This window comes from Daktulosphaira vitifoliae, unplaced genomic scaffold (assembly GCF_025091365.1).
Source record: "Daktulosphaira vitifoliae isolate Bord-2020 unplaced genomic scaffold, ASM2509136v1 Scaffold_3, whole genome shotgun sequence".
In the NCBI taxonomy this organism is placed as follows: domain Eukaryota; kingdom Metazoa; phylum Arthropoda; class Insecta; order Hemiptera; family Phylloxeridae; genus Daktulosphaira; species Daktulosphaira vitifoliae.
The window spans coordinates 17,192,131-17,213,622 of NW_026099574.1; the positions used below are offsets into that span (position 1 = coordinate 17,192,131).

General features: G+C 28.5%; 1 protein-coding gene across 6 annotated transcripts in view; it reads left to right on the forward strand.

Moving 5' to 3' along the window:
• The first annotated feature begins 10,666 nt into the window (after positions 1 to 10,666).
• Positions 10,667 to 21,492, forward strand: part of LOC126901264 (calcitonin gene-related peptide type 1 receptor-like) — a 48,183-nt gene continuing 37,357 nt past the window's right edge. For 2 of the 6 annotated variants that reach the window (XM_050677643.1, XM_050677637.1), the window contains exon 1: positions 10,668 to 10,862. The gene's annotated coding sequence lies outside the window, so the exon portion shown is untranslated. Of the gene's footprint in view, positions 10,863 to 12,045; positions 12,191 to 14,484; positions 14,657 to 21,492 lie in introns of those variants that run through there. The other 4 variants (XM_050677639.1, XM_050677641.1, XM_050677642.1 and 1 more) reach the window with 4 other exon arrangements.

Sequence of the window (21,492 nt, forward strand, 5' to 3'; positions counted from 1 at the left end):
TAATTTTTTATACTGGTTTTGATGAAAATAGTAGTTGTTTATTTACTAGGGTAATTATAGTATAAATAATATTCAATTTATTTATTTATTAATCATTTGATTTGCTTTTCCGTACATAAATAGAGTAAAATTTTTAATTTATTTAGTTTGTATTTAATCTGTATTCAAAGTAATAATTACTTTGAATACAGATTAAATACAAACTAAATAAATTAAAAATTTTACTCTATTATTACTTAATTAAATAACTTCTTTATTATTTACACAGTATATATATTTATGTTTCGGCGATCCCGCAGGGAATCCGCAAGGATTACGGGCCTAACAACCCCGCGAATCCTAGTTATTTCAGTGGGGGTGGCAACACGTACCACTGCTCTTAGCCGATCATGACTTTGGTTAGTTGGGACCGGTAGGCCTGGGCATACCTGCTTGCTAACAGCGAATAGGCCCCCCTAACCCAGCCATACCAAGTGAAAGGGTTGCTAACTTGTCACAGGGTAGTTAGCCGAAAGGTAAAGTGACCATTGGGATCCTCTATGGCAACTGGCGCACCATAGAGTATACAGCCTTATCACAGTATCGAGCTATGCTGTGACGGACATTTATTTCTCGACTTCTCGTGGGAACTATATGGATAAAAACATAGAAAAACCACAAAACAACGAACTTGTGACGATCAGGGATCCTACGGACAACCTGTCGGAACAAGATCGTGAACTAGCGACTCTTCGCAGAAGAATCGCTGAACTTGAAGGTCTCAATGCCAACAACGGGACACTTGGTGAACCGTCTACTAGCAACGTCAGCAAATGTAGACCAGGAATCGCAAGATCAACTGGGAGCAGTAGCTGACAAAATCGAGGGTCTAAAACTTAGACCTGAGAAACTGAGCGGCAGTCAGAGGCGCAAGCTGAAGAAGAGCCGAGCAAACATGGAGGGGCAGAAGAACCTACCAAAGAAGGGAGACAAGGGAACCGAAGCTCAAAAACCTGAGGACAAGGGTCAAGAACCTCCATGTAAGAAAACTCATTGGGTACTGACCTACAGGGACGTGGTAACCGATGATAAAAAAGTGGCTCTGGTCCTCGCAGGCTACCCCACTAACAAGTTGACCACAGAGCAGGGGCTACTCATTGAGTCTTGTGTTGGAGACTTGATACTGTCGGGTACTGATGGAACCGACGTACCAAGGTTTGAAGACACCAGACTCACTGATGGAGCACTTGTGATCAGTGCAGCCCAAGAGAGCTCTCTTAAGTGGCTCACTGACCATGTCAACCTGATAAAACCTTGGGACGGTGCAGAACTCCATTTGGAAGCCTACAACCCGATCAAGTATAAACGGATGGTCACTCATATACCAGGGCTGCCAAAAGAGTCCAAGAAGATCTTGGAAATTTTGGCAAAACAAAACCCAGGGCTGAACACGGCGTTCTGGAAAGTCCACCATGAGACAGAGGTTGGCCCGAAAGGACACACTTTGTTCCTAAGTGTGGACGAAAACAGCATGGTTAAACTGGAGGAACTGAAGCGGAGTCCATATTTTGGAATGGGCAGAGTTTGCTTCACAGATTATGTTGCCAAGCAGCCACCAGCCCGGAAGGATGTGAAAAAATTCACACCTCAAAAATCTGGGAAGAGGAAGGCTGAGGAATCACCAGTGCCACTCGGGAAAGGAGGTAAGGCACAGGTAAGGAACAAACGGACACACTTTACTCCTGTCTCGAAAGGGAAGGGAGGAAGTGTGTTACGTAAGGGAAAGAGACCCAGGAAACCGCCACCCTCAATAACGGCCACAGCTGAGGGGAACCTCTCCACGGATCCAAAAGGAAATGTGGAGAGCGAACCCAAGGCACGGTCGCCACCTGGGGACGGCGGTGGNTGGTCGCCACCTGAGGACGGCGGTGGGACACCTCCCACAGGGGGGGCTGTGTGACACAGGGACTGTTTCAGACACCTGTATCACACCCAGTGCAGCGTGCTTTCTTAAGCGTCAACATCAGTTTTTCTGAATGGCTGACAACAGAATTCAATTCACGCAAATAAACCTGCATCACAGTAAAGGGGCCAGCAGTGTATTACTAAGGACCCTAACTGAGAGGCATACAATACCCTTACAAATAGCACTTATTCAGGAACCATGGATAAATGGGGACCAGATTAAGGGGCTAAATCTAAGGGATTTTAAACTGTTTCATAAACAAGCAGATAAACCAAGAACTTGCATTTTGGTTAATAATAAAGTTAAAGCCAGCCTGATACTTAATCTATCAAGTGCAGACTTGACTATTATTAGAGTAACACTAAATGATGGTAAAAATATCATAGTAGCTTCAGGATACTTACCATATGAGGTCACAGACCCAGGTAGGGACCTAACTATGCTCTTTAATTATTGCAAAAATGAAAAATTAGAACTAATCCTAGGTATGGATGCTAATGCACACCACACTATTTGGGGGAGCAGTAACATCAACCAAAGAGGAGAGGTTATAATGGATCTATTGCTGACTACAGACCTAAGTATACTGAACAGAGGTAGTGAACCTACTTTTGTTATCAGGAACAGGCAGGAAGTCATTGATCTAACAGTTTGTTCAAAAGGGTTACTTCAAAAGATAAAAGGGTGGAAAGTGTCCTCCGAACCTTCTCTTTCTGATCATAGGCACTTACGATTCACTTTGGAAATTAACAAAGTTGAGACGGAGTACTATAGGAACCCGAAAAGAACAAACTGGGACAAATACAGGGCAGATCTCTCTCGTGATCTGATTAACCTACAGTTTAGATTGGGGTCGAGACAGAGTACTGAAAGGGCTGTAAATATGCTACAGGACTCAATTGTCTCAGCTTACAAAGAAAACTGTCCTTTAATAGAAAGGAAAGGTACAGGGCAGGGTGTAGCTTGGTGGAATGCTAACCTGTCTAAATTAAGAAAGAGTTCACGTAAGCTCTTAAATAAAGCAATGAAATCAGGTTTGGAACAACACTGGGAATCCTATAAGGACGCCCAAAGGAACTACAAATCTGCATTGAAAAAGTCCAAAAGAGAAAGCTGGAAGAAATTTTGTGGGGATATACAACAACTCCCTATAGCAACTAGACTTCTGCGATCACTATGGAATGGACCAAACAAAACTGTCGAGGCAATACTACTGCCAGACGGAATGTTCACCAATAATGATAATGAAACATTATCACATTTGATGAACACACATTTTCCTGACTCTGCAATTAACAACAGAGAACAGGAACATGATGCACAGGACAAACGTGTGACCTGTGCTGATTGGAGACTAACCAGGAAAGTGATAACCCCAAGTGAAATAAGATGGGAAATAAAAGCCTTTGGCAGTTTTAAAGCTGCAGGCTGTGACGAAATTTTCCCTGCACTTCTGCAAGAAGGGTTAGAGATAATCGTCCCCCATCTCTGCAAAATATTTAGGGCATGCCTTGCCTATGGTTATCAACCAGAAAGCTGGCGTAAGGTTAGGGTAGTGTTTATACCCAAACCTAACCGCACTAACTATTATGAAGCAAAATCCTACAGACCAATAAGTCTTACTTCTTTTCTTCTTAAGACTATGGAGAAACTTATTGATAGGTACATCAAGGAGGGGCCTCTTAAGGAGAACCCTTTACATGAAAACCAACATGCGTATCAAANTCCCTTTACATGAAAACCAATATGCGTATCAAACGAGGAAATCTACTGATACAGCTCTACACTGCTTAACTACTAAGATAGGGAAAGCTGTAGAAAATAAAATGTATGCAGTAGGTATATTCCTGGACATCGAAGGGGCTTTTGACAATACTCCCTTCGATGCTATGTGTGAATCTGCACAACAGCATGGAATAGAACCACTTATTATTAAGTGGATAGAATCCATGCTTAAGGAACGCTCCATTTTGGGACAGCTCAATGAGACCAAAGTAATCAAGAGTGTCAAACAGGGATGCCCACAAGGCGGGGTTCTATCCCCCTTGCTATGGTGTCTAGTATTGGACTCGCTTATTAGAGAGTTAAACAAATATTGTTATACACAAGCCTATGCGGATGACTTGGTTATAGCAGTGGTGGGTAAATTCCCAGACACTATTATTGACTTAGCACAACAGAGACTTAACACTATACAGATATGGTGTAGTAAGTACGGTCTATCTGTTAATCCAAATAAAGCAGAGGTTGTTATGTTCACTAGAAAGAGAATAGGACTAGACAACCTGGACACTCTTACTCTGAATGGACAAGAAATTAGCTTAAAATCAGAAGTAAAATACTTAGGTATTATCTTGGATAGTAAGCTAAAATGTAAATCACATGTTGAGTCAAGAATCAAAAAAGCAATGACCACATTGTGGACTTGCAGCATAGCCTTGGGAAAGACATGGGGTCTTAAACCAAGAGTTATGTATTGGTTGTACACATCAGTGATTAAACCTATGATATTGTACGGTGCCCTAGTCTGGTGGACCAGAACAGCACTCATTACAGCTAGGAAANTCAGCACTCGTTACAGCTAGGAAAGAACTTAGTCGCATACAGAGAATGGCTGACATTGCCATCACTGGAGCATTAAGAACTACACCAACGGTCGCATTAGAGGCACTAATTGGATTGCCTCCTCTGCATCTAGAGGTGAAAGCTCACGCCAAAGCTACAGCACTAAGATTCCACAACTTAGGTATGTGGACTTTGGAGAGTGATACAACAGAATATGGTAAAATACTAAAAGAGATAGACAAGGGCTTTTTAGAATACCCCTTGGACTATATCAAACCGGTTCTTAAGAATAACATTCCCTACAAAGTGGAGATCACTACACGTATAGAATGGAATATTAACCACCTGACTGACAAAGGAGGATTTGTGATATATACAGATGGATCCAAAAAATCAGGAAAGGTAGGTGCTGGAATTTGGGGCTTAAAGCCACGAATAAATGTCAGTATGTCATTGGGCACAACACCCTCTGTTTTCCAAGCAGAGGTGATGGCGATACTGGTAGGGGCTCAGAACCTGCTGGTATACAAAAATAGGAAGATAACTATCTTAAGTGATAGTCAAGCGGCTTTGAAAGCACTCTGTAACGATCAGGTGAATTCAAAGCTGGTCCTCGAATGCAGGGAAACTTTAGAATCACTATCGAGNTCTGGTCCTCAAATGCAGGGAAACTTTAGAATCACTATCGAGGTTCAACAAAGTTACACTAGTGTGGGTAACGGTGTCACTGGATATGAGAATGCTGACTTTCTAGCCAGGAAAAGAGGAGAGAACACCTATGTTGGACCAGAACCAGTGGTAGGGCTCACTGAGCAATCGCTCAAATCGTTACCCAAGAATTGGTGCAGAGAACAACACAGGAAAATCTGGAAGTACTTGGTAGTACCTAGACAATCTAAAATGTTTATCAAGACCCCTGGTTTATTGCTGGGTGATCTTAATAGCATGACTAGACATCAAATAAGCACCCTGACTGGTCTACTGACAGGACATGGTCACCTGCTTAAGCATCTTAACGCAATGGGGGTATCGGAATCACCATTGTGCAGGAAGTGTGGAGTAGAAGAGGAAGACTCATTTCACATCATGTGCGAATGTGAAGCCTTGTCCACACTAAGATCAAACTACTTGAATAAACCATTTCCTGAAAAAGAGGATATTAAAAACCTAAAACCCAGAGAGATATTTAATTTCGCCAGAAAGACAGGACTCTTTGGTCATCTTTAGAGGTGACTTTATGGTTGGTAATGTATTAACACTTTGGTGATAACACTTAGGTGGGTAAACCGAATCAAGACAATTCGGTATGAGGTGCGCACAATGGACCAACAGGTCTGAGTGCATGGGCATTATGTCCACCTCAATAATAACTAAAACTAAAACTATGTTTCGGCGAAATTTTATTTGTCAATAATAACTTTTTAAAGTCAATAATAATCTTTTTATAATTGTTATTAAAATTATAAATACAGTGTTTTTTTGAATATATAACTAAGACGTAAAATGTTTAATTATTTTCCAGTATTATTCGGAACATACTTAAAAGTAATTAAGCCTAAAAATAATGCAATGGTTAAATTTAGCAAACCAATGAGTTTTAAAGACAAGGATGAAATTAAGAAAGATTTAAAGACAGGATTTGATTTTAACCGTGTTATGAATGAAAAAAATGAAGTTTTTTGGCTGCAGTTTTTTATAATCTAATTTTCTTTTCTTTTGGTACAATATTTTTAATTTACTGTTTGTTATAATTTACTAGAGTAATGAAAAATATAGTCATATGAGTAGTTCAGTTCCATGTACATCAAGTTATCAAGATTCACTTCTTACAACTGAATCATCGAATTCAGATGTGTCTATCAATGCCAAAATAATTGGTATGTAGTTATTTTGGATACCTACAAGCACAGCTCGTAAACTTATGAATTTGTTTATAATAATTGAGCAGTCCTGTGCTGACCAATTTGACTAAACCTGGTTTCTTCTGGGTTTACGTTCTCAATTTATTAAGCTTGCAGTATCAGTTTAATTTTTTTGAATGACAACGTATATTTTTAATTAGTTTTCATTATTGTATCATTTAAAGTTCTTATCCATTAAATAATAGAAAATGCTGTAATTAGTAAAATGACTTATTAAAATAACAACTTTCGAACCAGTATTTCAGATGTTAGTAACATTTTTATACTTAAGTAGGAGGAGGACTGAGGCTGAAAAATGTCTAGTGATAAAAATAGCAGCACCTGTGTCTTACCTGGAGTCAATACTTAGTAAATTGTTTAAAAATTGTAAATAACTTCCAAAATATTAGTCCAAAAGTTCTTATCAACCTGTCATTTTCTTAATTATATTATTATCTATTAAATAAGCTAGTTTATTTTGTATGTTGTCATTTGAAAAAATAAAGCTGACATACTTTTTAGTTTTAGTTATTATTGAAGCTGACATACTTAAAAGGTAAAAGGAATCAACATAAAAAATAATTTGTTATTGATAAATTGAAAAAAAATTACCTAAAGGAAACCAAAAAAAAAAAAAAATTCATTATAATTTTTAGTTTTTGACTAATGAAGTCGTTTATTATTAATAAATCACTCTGTGTATTATTTTATTTTCTGATAAATCAACGTCTTTTAGTAAATATACCATAGAATATATTGAACGTATAATTTTTACATATCTTAATTTGTATTTTTTAAAAGGAGATGACACCTTAAAATTAATTCTTCAAAAATTGGATACTATTACAGATAAAATAATATTTTATATCCTCATTAGCCGAAATCCTAAATCTAAATGTATATTAATATCTTATTTTCTATACAAATTGGCTAAGATATAAAATTTATTTTATAGGAAATTAAACGATATAAAATCTGATTTGACACAATTTAAAGAGGTCATTAAAAATTGCAATAAAAAAGAAAACACTATTAAAAACGTTGATAAAAGAAGTAGTTAGTTATATCAATTTTAACAGTAATACCTTATTAAATTTGTAGAGATTATTATACCAGTTCCAAAACGAATTTACCCCGTAGTAAAAACCAAAAAAAACATTAAAAAAATTAAAGATAAATCAGCTCTTTCATCCAGATCCACTGAAGAGATTAAACAAGAAATACAATTAAAGGTAAATATATATATACAAACACAGGATAATCGGTTTAACATAAGCCACTTAATTAATTAATTGCAAAATAAATACAATTTTGAAACAAATTTTTTGATATTTTTTTATTACATATATGACTAAAAATAAACATTTTTTTTTTCAATATTGTATTTATTTTGAGAGTAATCGACTGGTTTATGATAAACCGATCACTCTTATAAATATGGTGATTCTTTTAATATAAAACACTCAATATCTCTTAAAAAAAGTAATTATGTTAAGAAAATTATTTTTGAAATATTTTTTTTATATATTTCTTGATTTATCAATTACTAAGTTTACTCATTTTTATTATTTTAGAAGAAATCTTATGGTCAATGATAAATCAATCACTGTGTATATATATTTCTTAATATTAATAATTTTACATGTAGAATAATATCTTATGAACTAATTTTTACGACGGTTAAAAAAATAGGTTGAGTTTTTTGACGTTTTACCTTTTAATTATTCCATAATTCGTGTAATTAATCAATTACTTGTATATAATTTATCGATTAGTTAAGCTAAACACACATATGTAATTAGCTTAACAGGTCCTACACACTATTACAAGTTTTCTACAATCACATAATTTTTTTGCATTTTTAATTTACTGTGTAATGACTTTTAATTGGGTTACATAAAGACTATTTATAGAATCTCATTTTTTTACATTTCAAGATAATTAAAAATTACAAGTTACGGTTTCATAGAAAACAATATTATCCATCTTAATTAATATTAAAATTAATTATTTCGAAATTCGTATTATAAATAGGCAATAGTTTGATTTTTTTGTTTTATTTAGCTTGTCGAGAGTTTAGAAAAGGTTTAGGAAAAGTCAAAGTTAGATTGTAAAGAAACGGATTCATTACCCATTGCCATGTTACGGCGTGCAAATTTGTTGTCAAGTAGTTCTAGTTCTCTTTATTCGTCGTGTGACTCATTACAAGATAAATGGGATTAATAAAAAAAAAACTAAATATATTTTTTAAATATTAACGTAAATGTAACATAAGTCAAGAAATGTGTAAAATTTTCAGTTTTTTTCCCTGGTAACTTAAAATTATTATTATTTAATTTGTTATAAACAAATAAATTTTTTCTCTATTTTTTTTTTTTTGTATATCTTTTTTATATTGATTGCGGCGTAAGTAACTATTTTTTTGAAAACATCATAACTCGATAAAAAATTAATCAAATTTAATTTTTTTTATACATACATTCGTAAAGATCTAAAGTTTTTATGGTAGTACATCTACTAGCTAACGTTAAAGCTGACGATCATTTGGCTAAAAACTTTTCCGTAAATTTCACTGATCACTCGTTTAATTTCAACAATAGAGTGTGGTTTGTTCACATTTACTTATGACTTGTTATATCTCCATAAAAAAAATTTGAAGGTATCAGATTGAATGACCTAAGGGGTTAAACATGTTCGCTGCATATTAAACGATCAATGAATTTTTCACGCTGCAAAGACATTAATCTCTTAGGCTTTGTAACAGGGTGTCTTATCCTGTTGAAACCAATGTTGATAAACACCTATTCCTCTCACTACAAGTATTTTTTAAGTTGGCTAAAGCTGATCAACTTTGGTTGATCGTACGGCCATTCGTTTAATAAATGATACATTTGTGCTGTACCTTTAGTAAATATCAAAATCGCGTTACCGTAATTTTTTCTCAAAAAAGAGATAATCATTGATTATATTAGTTTTTGATGATCAAGTTTATTAATTGTTATGCAAACCCTAATTTTGTTTTTTTATCAGTATTGCTTGAAGTATAGTTTTTATTTTAAGTACGTTAATATATAGTTGTATCTTAAAGTTATTCAAATCTGGAGTTTTTTCAATCAAATAATTATTTTTGAATATACTTACATTATAATGATATGATTGTAATCACAAAAAAGGTAATGTTACAATTGGTTAGCAATTTTTGGTGTAATACTAAATTTTGTAGTTTGAATTTTGTTTAAATGTTAAGATTTATCAACATGGCTACATTTTTATGTACAAAACTAATAAAAACCGTGCGTTAAATAAAATTAATTATGTTGCGCATTAATTCAATCAGAAAAAATTGTTACTTTTAACTTTTATAAAAATAAATGAGATACACGTATATTTACAGCTATTATATGAATATTTCATAAAAGAGAGAATTATATTATTTAGTGTATTTTTTAGGTAACTTTAAGATTACTAATACAAAAGTTTTATATTTTACTAATTCAAAGACAATTTATAAGAATCATATATTAATTTTAAGTAATATAAGTGTTATAAAATGAATCAAAGAAATAATGTATTGAATTGTCTTTTTTTTTTTAAATAGATAGTACATACAATTTATTTACAATATTTAACTTTTATTCAATTATATAAATTTAATTTTCGATGTTATTTGTGAATCAGCTTATAGTGTTAAAGATTTAAATACCAATAATTATTTAAAAATCACAACATTATGAAAAATCCAGAAAATTTGGAGCCATTCTATCATTTATTATATAAGCATTAGTTGCTGTTATTTATCATTATAGTATATTGGTTTTTCAATTACTTTTAAATAATAGAAAAAAAAAAATAGCCAGAGAAGATTACCAAACCAATTGCTTTTTTATTTGTGGTAGAAAAAGTGCTGAGTATACATATATATATATACTCAGTAATATTTTATGATATCTTTTCGTGAAACAAATTTTATTTTACTGCTATAAAAGTGAAATTTCACGAGAAAATAAAAATATTCAGAATACTTCTGGTACAGCTTAGTGATATCTAACCCATAGCTGTGTTCAAACTACTAATAATCTAAAGTAGTTGATAAGGTTACTAAGGTTATAAAATTCATTTAACGGTCCATCATAATAATTAATACAATAATTATGTTATCAACGTTTATGACGTTGATAACATTGTGCAGAGATTCAGACTGAATATAGATTCAGAGACGTTGCATACTAAATGAGTAATTGCAGTCTTTCCCACTTCGTCGTCAATCGGAAAAGTTCGACTTAGCCGATGACTCCCAGCAGTCATTGCCGCTGACTGAAGCGCCTGAAAATATCACAATGCCGTTACCGCGTCCCGTGAGTGTAACGAACCGCAGTTTGTTGGACGTGTTTAAAAATATACTGACGCTAAACGAGTGTGTAGTAACGGTAATTTTGAAATTATCTCCTAAAGTAAGTCAATATATTAATTTATTACTTTAATTGTAACTCTTAAGATACAACAATGTCGTTTAGAATTAGTTTTTATATTTTAAAATGAAACTGATACTAGTAGTTATCATTTACTAGAGCCTAATTTAGAGATATATCTGGATTTAGTTTAAAATAGAAAATAGTAAAAAAGCTCTTAGAAGATGACGCGTTTTTTTTCTAACGAAATGTAGACATAACGCTATTGCCAATAGTTTAATTTTTACCCATAGCCTAATAGCGGTATAAATAGATATTGTTGTAATTTTATCATGAGTGTTTTTGATATGCATGCACTTTATTTTGTACTTAGTTTCATACATATGTAACAAATGAAAAGTAAAAAATTTTTACTCAGGCAATTTAGAATGAATATTGAATTGCTAATCAATTTCGCTAGACGAACAGATTGTAATTTCATTTAATTTATTTCAAAACTTTTTTCTTTACTCAACAACACTTAAAACATTTAACAATGAATACCATAAACAAAAAAAAATTATTTCGATTTTAATTAAATCACAAATGATAGTAAAATCGTTCGAAAACTTAAGTTAAAAACTTAAAACTTGATGAATAGATTTGAAAATGTTAGCTGATATTTTATTTGTTGATTATTTTAATAGTTCAGCAATATCATTATAAAAATATCAAGATATCATTATCCCCTTTATTTATTAATAATTTATGATACTAAATCAATATTTTTAAAATGACCAAATAGTATTATTTGATAAACTAGAAAATTTCTTAGGTATAAAACTATTATATTTAGTTAAACTATTTAAAAATTAGAAACAAAAATTATTCAAACACGAACAACTTTTCATTGACAAAAATAAAAACTTTTTTCTTTAGAACATCTGTAATGATAATTCTTTTTCATAAAATAATTTAAGTTTTATATAATTGTATACGTAAGTATTTAACAACACTATTAAATTAGCAAAATATTATTAATTTGCTACTTAAAAATAAATGTATGTCTTTGTAAATATTCTTAATCTATTTATGACTTATCTGTTTGCTTAGAACTCTTAAAACTACTTGAAAGTAATTCATGAAATATTGATAAATATATAAATGTATTTTGGTTGCACTATAGTACAACGAAAAATATCATTTAATAATGAATTACAACATATAGATAATGTATTTTTGTTTGAAAAGTAAAAGCTATAACTGATGTGAAATATTAAAAATTAAAAATAAATGGATTCAATTTTTTTTAAATTTAATTTAATGGCTAATAAATATGTTTCAAATTAAGGTAAATAGTTATGAAAAAAATGACAAATGGAAGAATAGAGGTAAAATACTATAAAAATCCTTTTTAATAATTGAATTGTTACTAGTCAGCCATCTTTACAATTAAATTTACACACAAGAAAAAGTAAGATAATAAATAAACGTCTAAAAGCAACTTTATTGTTGAAAAAAGTAGGTGTATTAATAATAAATCAATGTACTGTTAAAAAAAACATTTTTTTTCATGAATTTTTATGAAAACGTTACATAGTTTTCTATGGACATTAGATAAATCAAATCGTATTTCGTGTTAAAACTTTATGTTTTTATGTAACATCGTAAAAAAATCGGTAGGTTCAATAATACTATCTTTAATTTGTTGAATAATAATTTAATCAATGATTTTTCTTTATCTCATTCGTGAAATTGATATAACAATCATACCCTAATTAAATTACAATTTACATTGTTTTGTTACTGTTTTTTTGTTTATGAAAAAACGTTATCATAACAATTATTAATATTAAAATAGTATTATCCGATTATAAAATCATCGTACCTACAAGGAAAAGATTAATATTAAATAATATTGTAAAATATGTACGCTATGTAATGTAAATTTTGGTATAAATAAATCAAAAGTAATAATATACTGGATGTTGACGTTATGTAATACTTTTCCAAATTATCCATATAGGTGTACAAAAAGGTATGATATACGAGTTTTATATAGTTAAACCTTTAATAGGCCCACTGAATATTATTTAACATTATCTGCATAGCTTTAAAATAATCACTCAGCTTATTTATTAATAATTCTTATTATTTCGTAAAATATCTCTTTACACTTCACATAATAATTAATTATAATACCTAAAGTTAATAGGCGCATGAAAATAATATATAGTATAGTTTGTTTATGATGGCTTGAAAATTATTCTTGTTCTTAAACTTAAATAAATAAATATTGAGCGTTGCATACAATACATATTAATAAACGGGGTCTTAAGTCTTAATTTTAACAAGACACATTTTAGTTTTGATGAGAAGCTGAAAAGGTATTAGTTTTACTATGATGTGTTTTGTTTTTGTGTGTCTGTTACCACTTTTTCTCAGCTCTCACTGGACCGATTTCTTTCAACGATACGTCAAAAGATCACAAATTGTATCTAATCGAAGACATTACCCTCAAAAATTAAAAAAACTTCTCTCGTTCTTCGTAAATGGGGGAAACCTCAAAAAAAAAATATACAAATATAAAAATCGCTAATTTTCGACATTTTTTCAATTTTTTTTACTTAAAATTGCCATAAATTTTTTAAAAATGACCGAATCAAAATCATTTTTTTTTATAAATACATGATGTCTTTACTTAACATTTGGTATATTTTTTTTTATAAATCTGCCTTAAGCTGCTCACAGGGGGAGATTCAAAATGACAACTTTTTCACAAAAAATTAACTTCATCAACTTAACTTTTAGAAGTGTTCCGAAAACTCTCACACTTTTATATATATTTTAAATTAAAGATAATGTAATATTATACTTTATCATGAAAAAAAAAAATTTGTACTTAATTTAGTCTTCATGGTGAAAATGGCACCAAATGCTATTTTTGTGTGAAAATTCTTGATTTTATATTTTACATTTTTTAATTTAAAATACTATAACTTTTTAAAGAATGTATGGATCAATACAATTTTTTCATGAGAAGTAGTAACTTTATTATTAACTTTATTATAACTTTATTCGTTTATTAGATATAAACATTTAAAGTTTAAAATTTTGGAGTTAATATACATGTATAATACATAAGGGATTACACATACAGGTAGCTAAATTAAAAGCTACCAATATAGTACCATTTTTTATGATATAAATACTATTTATATATCTCTTTCATTCGACATACTTATTTTTTAAATAAAACCATTTCTCTTTATATATTTATTCATATATTACACTTATAAGTCATAAAACTTGTAATCAGGTTATAAATAAGGAAATAAGAGATCATGTAGCTTTTGGAATAATCCACCAATTTTTTAAAATTAAGCACTATCTACAGATTTACATTGAAACGTTTATTATGATAATGATAAAATCACCGTTAGGTATCATCTATGATGATCTGTCAAGATTGTTCGCCAATAAATGTTAATTTCTATGTTTTTTTAATCTAAGAAATTTATAAGTATTTCCTTATCAGTTTTACTTTTATTAAATGTTTTAAACTTAAATTAATTTTAGAGCTTTTAAATTTAAATTGAATATAACAATTACAATACATAAAACCAAGTGCAAAATACTTAAGATTTTTTATTAAGTTTTAAGTAGAATTTATAATTTATTGTAGCTAATGGCCATAGCAGATGAAGTTTTAAATCAATAAAAAGACAAATTAAGAGTTAAATTTTTAATTCAGAGGAAATGAAAATGATTCCCAATATGTTTGTTTTAATTTTCCCTTGAAAGTTATTTTATTGTGACAAATGTTGATCTAGATCTGAGATTCAAATTAAAAACAGGTAAAAAATTAAAACTAATTTTCTTACAAATTTTTTTTTTTCATTTTGTTGTCTATCAATGTATCAATTTGAAGAGTAGATGAGAATTTCGTTTATGTTTGTCGTAAAAACACAGACCATTAATACTATGCTAAAAGTTCGTTTCTGTTTATTTTTGTTAAACTGTGCAAGGGAGGTCTATTATTAATAAATGAACATTGAAGAGTTGTTCATATTCCCAATTGAATGCTTCTGACAGTCTCGTTATTTATTTTGCTCTTATTATTATTATAACCACGCAAAATAGTGTAAACATACTTTACTCAAATATAATTTATATATATATATATATATATATAAAAATAGCTTAATTCTCACAAAAATATTTTTATAACTTTTCATTAAAAAGTTAAGGGCTATGATATGAAATTTTATATATAGATAAAGAATTATATACTTAATTTTATTATGTATAATGAATTATTTTTAATTTTCTATTAAGCTCACAAATAGTAATGGTCGATCATATATTATGTTTGGTTTTATGAGTAAGTGATCCTTCACCACGTTGTAATATTAATGGACGTCTCAATAGTTAAAAAAACTAATACTTTTACAGACTGTTATATTTATAGGAATTGAAAGAAAAACATAAAAATTTATGGGCTATAAAAACACAGGCGTTTAAAGAAATTATTTGAAAATAAAGAATTTCAAATGATATTTTAAATGTAATGTTATAGACGCATGTCTTAAGTTATGTCTTACTGTGTACGTTTAATGAAATAATTTAAAGATTTAAATAATCAAACTATGATTTATTTAATAGTATTAAAATTTTTTACAATCAAACAATTATTAGTATGAATATTTTGTTAGTAAATTTCTGAAGACACATTTGTCAACATAATTTTTACACATATAAAATAGTGACAACACTGAATATATTCTTTACATATTTAATACTCTTTTATAATGTATTTCTTTTTCTTCGCCTTAATCCCAACTGCCTAGGGTCGGCCACCTTTATCCTAAACTTCCACTTGACTCAATATCCCACATCATCTACTCTTACATCAGACGTTCTCATATCACATTCAATAACATTCCTCCATCTCTTTTTTGGTCTTCCTCTATCTCTTCTTCCTTCAACATACATTTCTATAACTGTTCTTACAGCTTCCAATTCCTCTCTTCTTATAACATGAACAAACCATCCAAGTCTATTTTCTCTCATCTTATCTACGATTGACGCAACACCTATACTCCTCTTATATGTTCGTTTCATATCTAATCTTCTCTAAATATTCCATTCATCCATCTAAGCATTCTCATCTCTGCTACACTCATTCTCGCTCTACTTTCATGTCAACCGCTCAACACTCTAAAACATACATCATAGTGGGTCTCACTGCAGTCTTATAGAACTTACCTTTCAGTCTTTTAGAATTCTTTTATCGTATAATATACCAGAAGCTTTTTTCCACTTGTACTTAATCCTTTGTCTTACATCCCCGTCAATACCACTGCTCTTTGCAAAATTGAAACCTAAACTGAAATAAGAATTATTATTTTATGAAAAATTAAGGGTTTTTCGACGATTATTGAGTTATTAGTAAAATTACATATATTGTACTATCAAAATCTTGGAGTAGTCTCCCCTTGTGAGAAGGAATTACTTATATAAAAATTATTTTATTATATAATTTATTTCTACACATTTGCCATAAAAGTTACAAAATATACTTTATCATTTTTCGTAATTTCTCCGTGAAAATTATAATACTAAATTATTAAATATCAATTTCAATCTATATTTAATTACTATAATTTAATATTTATTCATATATTGTACTTATAAATCATAAAACTTGTTATCAAGTTATAAATAAGGAAATAGGAGTTCATTTAATTTTTGAAATAATTGATCAATTTGCATTTTCGATTTGCATCGAAGCATTTTTATGATAGTGCTTTAATCGCTGTAAGATATTACCTATACTTATTCCAACTATGCCACGTTCACACTGTGCCGCAACCCCACTGTGCTACCATATTTTCAACTAATTCTTATCATAAAAAAAACGGTGCACAGTGGCACAACATGGATGTGGCATAGTTGGGACAAGTATAGATGATATCTGATGGTGAATAAAATCACTATCATAAGAAACGCTTCGATGAAAATCTGTAGATTGTATTAAATTCTAAGAAATTTGCGGATTATTCCAAAAGCAAAATGAATTCCTATTTTTATTTTACTCCGACTGTCATGTATACATAAAAAATAAACTTTATTTTAACATATATTTAAAAGACACAATATTTCCAGAACATTTTCAAAGGTCAAGTTAAAAAAGTTCTACTTTTTATAAAATTTTCAAGTTTTCAAGTTTTTAAAAAAGCTTTTCTTAAATTTGAAAATGCAAAATAAATATAAATTTATATTTAATGTAAGTTAGATTCATGTAAATTTTATATTTATTAGTGGACTCATTATTATGGCAAACTCTTATAAGGTATTTTAAAATAAACAAATAAAAATAAAATTTGAACACAAAAATAGCATGTTTTTTTAACTACAGCAGCCATTTGCATAAGGAAAATAGGTTGTCGGAACAATTTTTTTTTTTGTAGTACGTAACATAAGTTTTAAATCAACATATATTTAAAGGACACAGTATTTCCGGAACATTTTCAAAAGTTAAGTTGAAAAATATGAGTTTTGTAAAAAAGTTGCTATTTGGAATCACCTCTTGTGGGCAGATTATTTTTTGTAGTGTCTTTGTATTACAATATATACAATTTTGGGTAGTCGGGCCTACAAATTTCTCAAATCCGAAAAAAATCGAAATACCTACTAAACACTCATCATTTAAATATTTTTATACAAATAAAGGCTATTTAAGTAAAAAATTCAGATCACACAATTGACGAAATATTTTATATCTATTGCTAGATTAGCAGAAATTGAAATAATATACTCTAGTAATGTCAGGAAATTTATCAATATTACTGGTAAAATTAAGGAATTTATTTTAGAAATTTTTGAGACATGTTAAAATTTTCTAAAAGATACATTGGATTTTGACTAATGATTAATTTTATGTAAATGAGAACATTTTGTTATATAAATGTTAATCGTTTACAGAATTTTACACAAATATATATCTTGGAAAAAAATGCGATGTGTTACAATAAAAATTATAAAATAATAATATTAATTTATTGTCTTCTTTTTCTATTCAGACTACAATAAATGTTAGTCGATGTTGGTCAATATGTGACATTTTTATTAGAAAATAAATTGACATTTGTTGAAATTATTAAAACAAACAACTTTTTATACTAATCCATTCAAATAACATTTTTCAATAAGAAATATCTACACAGGGATTACTTTTGAAAAATATAACGTTGTGTATTTAACTGAATTTTTACATAAAATGGTAATATTAATTTATTTGAAATAATTCTATAGCTTAAAGTTTTTTAACTGATTTTAATGGAAATAATACATCATGATTCTACAAATAATACGTTGCGTTTGAAAGAGATGAGTTGGAATTTTGAACAAAACACGCATACTGTACTGTTATCAATAGCCAATATTTGTTAAAGCTTTGTAAGTTATATTTCCTGAATACATAAAATTTGTATGGTATAGTTTTACTCATTCTTATGTTTAATTTTTTTATTTTATTTTAACTTCTAAATATTATATTTTATTAATGTACATGTATAATTGTTCTATACTGTAGTTTATATGATTAAGCAGTAGAATTTAATTTCTTTAAATTTTGGCATAAGTTATTTATTCATATTACCTCGTGTTAAAATATGTTGTTATTCTACAATTTGAAAACTACAGCTACCAAATCTTGATCGTATACCAGGTATAACGTTTTCTAATATTTAAATATTAGAAGTCTATTAGTTTATTTTTTTAAATTAGTGTTTTATAATTAAATTATATAAAATTACTTGTTGTGAGTAGTTATTATATAGTTTTTAAATTGTGTGTACTCTAATTTGAACTTTTATAATACTCACATTTAATAAACGTATTACTAGTTGGGTATCTTAAGAAAAAATACATTATTTTTCAATACTACTCATTTAATTTAGGCATGCTTTGGTGATAATACCATTTTAAACATTGCATGTTTTATCATTTTAATAAAAACTTATTCATTTTTATATTTTATTAGTTTTTTGTTCTTAAATAAACATTAAAAAGTAATAAAAAAATATATATTAACGTTTTTATTACATAAAAGAGTATAACATAATATTTTAGTATTCCATACTGTTTAGATTATTTAGTATTCTTACTTTTAATTTAAATATATTATTAATAATAAGTATGAATATATGTATTATAATATGAATGAATTATATTCATATAAAACATGTTTTTTTTAGGGTTTCTAAATTTTATCATAAAAATGTATTTTAAAGTATTAACAAATTAATAATCATTTAAAAGATGATACCAAAAACAATTTTTATTGGTAAATATGAAATTATCTTCTAATTTTCAATTATTTATTTTTTACATTTTTTTAATATTTTTTGCTGATTTGCTTAGCTTAATTAAATAACGTTAATTAAAATTGATAATAATTATAAAAAAATGGTTGTTTTCTTATTAAGGATTTAAGAATAAGTATTATATACCTAGATACCAATAACATCCCCAAGGGTGTAACTTGATTTTATTAAGTTACCTCAGTTAGCCAACAAGATATATATATTTAATATTATATTGATAATATATTACATACATATTTCGAGGTAAATATTTATTCTCATTCATTTATTTTCATAATATTTATAAGCAAATATTTTAAAAGATATTTTTTAAGCACATTGTAGAAATATTTTTAGTGTAACATTCTGTATTAATTCTCTTTAATATAATCTAAAAATATACACAAACAAATATTTAAAAAAAATATTTTATGAGTATATTGTGGAAATATTTTAAATAGAATATACTTTTTATTATATTTATGAGATGTTATCACAATATTGGCTTTTAAATATTTTAAAAAGTATTTTGTAAGAATATTTTAACAATATTAATATATCGAAATAGCATTTACTTTATGTATATAAAATATTGTTTATATGGCATGTCTGTTAGGTGTAAACAATTGTCAAAGTAGATAAAATAAATTGTCTGAAATTGCTGACTTATATTTGGTGAAATCACTGAAAGCGTATTAAGCGATCAGTAAATTTATTTTAATCTCAACATTTTCATTGAATGTTTATAACTAGATGACAACGCATTTGAACAATGTTAGATTATAACCATTTAAAGATTGACTTATTTATGTGCTACCCCAATAGTCACAAGTTAGATTTTAGATCAAAGAAAACACCTAAAAAATTAAACATAACACAATTCATTTAAATAAAATTTATTTATCAACCCTCGACAAAACCATTTTCTTATAGGTGACGAAAACAAAATTATTAACTCAATAAAAAAAATTATAGCTTTGATATAAATTTTATTTAAAAATAAACTAGTAGTTAATTTTTATTACATTTAGTTTATAATGATGATAATTTTTAATAGTTCATTATAACAAAAAATGTATTGTGTAAAAAAATATATTATTTTGCCAATAATTTGAATTAATGTGACCATAAAGATAATATATTTGTCAAATAAATTTTATTTTAATCATCATTTAAAATTTTGTAGAGCAAAGTTGAAGTAACATATTTGGATATAATATTTGGTGTAATATAATTATGTATTAAAAAGGGTCAATGCAACGTTGTTTTAGTATGAAATAAAGTCCTATGCTAATAATACAGACAATACTAATTTATGAATTGAGCACGATTTGCATCGAACGCCAATTTTTAAATCAATTATCCTTATTGAAAATAATTGACATAAAACAAGCTTATGATTAGCTATGATATACTTACACTTTATGATTTCAAATTAACCAAAGTGATTTGTAATTAAAAATATAGTCGTAAAATGGGGTATATCAGAGAAGTTTTAAGATATTTCAAAATATTTAAACATATTCTCTATGAAAAATTCATGCCATTTTAATATTTGTTAATGGAAATAATTTTTTTTTCAAAATCATAAAACTGTAATTCTTGTCTTCTGTAAATACTTGTGTCTTGAATATACTGATAAGTGGTTGGAAGATATTTCGATAATCTGATGATATTATGATCAGATTATCGATTAACAGATTATTCGCAAACATAATATTATGTTTGTGGAACGTCAAAATTGTATTAAGTAAAATCCTATTAATATGGGTCACTGGTAATACGCTGGTGTACTTAAGATCAAATCTCCAGAAAAGAGAGAGAAAGAAGAATATTTACATAGTATATAAAGATTTTTTGAGAAAACACAGCAAGTATAAAAATGATTGATATGCTTAAAATTTTCTCAATGCATTATATGGATAAACATAAGTTTTAGTCAAATTTTTAACATTAGATAAAATACATAAACTAATTGACGGTATAATGTTACTAAGATAATGCACCTCTAATTTGATCTCATTAAATAAAAATCAAGATCCATCTCCAATAAATACTATAGTGAAAATTTTATATAAATTATTTATTAAATGCAAGGTGTACTTTTTATTTAACACGCCTAGTCGTTAACTAGTTTAAAGTAGAATAATTTACACAAATAATCCTCTTAAGTATTAGCATGAAGAAACAGTGTATTAAATTATATACTTAAACATTATTTGTGTAATTAAAATATCGGAATAATATATTTTGATATCCATAAATGATTTAAATTAATTATGTTTTAAATGAGTTATAAATTTATATTGTTAAAAATTGATATT